At 40.8% G+C, this 2,029-nt stretch overlaps 1 long non-coding RNA gene across 1 annotated transcript; it reads right to left on the minus strand.

Moving 5' to 3' along the window:
- Positions 1 to 557: 557 nt before the first annotated feature.
- Positions 558 to 2,029, minus strand: LOC147353287 (uncharacterized). Its single transcript, XR_015145512.1, has 2 exons — positions 1,962 to 2,029; positions 558 to 924 (listed from the first exon to the last, which is right to left on the minus strand). It is a non-coding gene; the product is annotated as an uncharacterized LOC147353287 (long non-coding RNA).

Below are 2,029 nucleotides of genomic sequence, written 5' to 3' on the forward strand. Positions count from 1 at the left end.
AGTTGTGGCAAGCTGAACAATGCCCACTCTACCAAGATGGTCCCTCTTAATCCCTGGAACCAGTGAATGTTACCTCTTCTAGCAATAGGGATTCTGCAGGTTTGATTAAGGGCTTTAAAATGAGATTATTCAGGATTATGTAATTGTGCTGTGCTGTGCTCGGTCATGTCCAACTCTTCACAACTCCGTGGACTGGAGCCCACCAGGCTCCTCTGTCCATGGAATTTTCCAGGCAAGCATACTGGAATGGTTTGCCACTTCCTTCTCCAGCAGATTTTTCCAACCCAGGGATCAAGCCCAAGCCTCTTGTGTCTCTTGAATAGCAGGCAGATTCCTTACCTGTTGAGCTACTACATTTAGAATGGATAAACAATAAGGTCCTGCTGTGTAGCACAGGGAACTATATTCAATATCCTGTGATAAACCATAATGGAAAAGAATATATAGATATGTATCAGTATTTATATGTATAACTGAGTTGCATTGCTGTACAGCAGAGATTGGCACACCATTGTGAACCAACTATGCATCAATCAATAAAAAATCTTTAAAAATCATGGAAGCAACCCAAGTGTTTATCTACAGATGAATGGATAAATGTAGTATACATGTAAAAAGCAAAATGTAGTATAGATGTACAATGGAACATTATTCAGCCTTTAAAAGGAAGGAAATTCTACACATGCTATGAATACACTTTGAAGTTTGTTGTTGTTTAGTCACTTATTTGTGTCCACCAACTCTTTGCAACCCCATAGACTGTAGCCCGCCAGGCTCCTCTGTCCGTGGGATTTCCCAGTCAAGAGTACGGGGATGGGTTGCCATTTCCTTCTCCAGGGGCTCTTCCTGACCCAGGGATTGAACCCATGTCTCCTGCAGTGTAGGCAGATTCTTCACCACTGAGTCACCTAGGAAGAACCAAACCTTGAAGACATCATAAATGAAACAGGTCAGTCACAAAAGGACAAATATTACATGATTCTACTTATATGAGCTATCTAGAATAGTCAAATTAATAAAGACAGAAAACAGAATGGTGGTTGGGAGAGGAGGGAATGGAAAGTTATTGTTTGATGGGTATAGAGTCTCAGTTTTGCAAGATGAAAAGAGTACTGAAGACGGATGGTGGTGAAGTTTGTCTAGTGTAAGTATGTACACATACACACATACATGTACGTAACTGTCACAATCAGCGATGCTAAAGTGAATTTGCTCATAGATGCAGAACTGGCTTCTACCAAGGGTGGAATCAATTTCATTTTATAGATAAGATTTGTTTGCAAATTTATGAACTAAATTTTAAACAATTAAAACAGTACGATGAATGGATAAGAAGTTGTGGTACATATGTACAAAGGAATATTATATATAAAATATTATTAGTCGCTCAGTCATGTCCGACTTTTTGCAACCCCATGGACTGTAGCCCACCAGGCTCCTCTGTCCATGGAATTCTCTAGGCAAAAATACTGGAGTGGGTTGCCATTTACTCAGCCATAAAAAGAACACATTTGAGTCAGTTCTAATGAGGTAGATGAAATGAGAGCCTATTATACAGAGTGAATTCAGAAAGTAAAAAAACTACATATATAAGGAATCTAGAAAGGTGGCACCGATGAGCCTATTTGCAGGGCAGCAGTGGGGACGCAGGCATAGAGAACAGGCTTGTGGCCACAGTGGGAAGAAGAGAAGGTGGGACGAATTGAGAGAGTAGCATGGAAACACGTCCATTATCATGTAAAACTGATAGCCGATGTAAGTCACAAACCCCGTGCTCTGTGACAACCTAGAGGGCTGGTATGGCATGGGAGGTGGGAGGGAGGTTCAAGAGAAAGAGGACATGTGTATAGCTATGGCTGATTCGTGTTGATGTATGGCAGAGACCAGCACAATATTGTAAAGCAATTATCCTCCAACTCAAATAAATCCATTTTAAAAATTAAAAAACAAGCCACACTCACTCTCTGCAATGGCCCCAACACTCTGTGGAGTGTGCTTCTCTCTGTATCTGAATAAATCCACTTCTTAC

Source organism: Bos grunniens, chromosome 18 (genome assembly GCF_055505025.1).
Source record: "Bos grunniens cultivar Pamir isolate PY7600 chromosome 18, Bosgru_T2T1.0, whole genome shotgun sequence".
Lineage (NCBI taxonomy): Eukaryota > Metazoa > Chordata > Mammalia > Artiodactyla > Bovidae > Bos > Bos grunniens.